Raw genomic sequence first — 200 nt, 5'->3', positions numbered from 1 at the left:
CGCGGCGGGTCCGGCAAATGCAGCGGGAGGCCCCCGGCGGGTCCGACGGGTCCGGCGGGAGACCCCCGACGGGGCGGGGCGGGTCCGGCGAAAGACCCCCGGCGCGGCGGGGCGGGTCCGGCAGGAGACCCCCGGTGGGGCGGGGCAGGTCCGGCGGAAGACCCCCGGCGCGGCGGGGCGGGTCCGGCGGAAGACCCCCG

This window comes from Setaria italica, chromosome IX, assembly GCF_000263155.2.
Source record: "Setaria italica strain Yugu1 chromosome IX, Setaria_italica_v2.0, whole genome shotgun sequence".
NCBI lineage: Eukaryota > Viridiplantae > Streptophyta > Magnoliopsida > Poales > Poaceae > Setaria > Setaria italica.
This window is presented reverse-complemented; position numbering follows the sequence as displayed.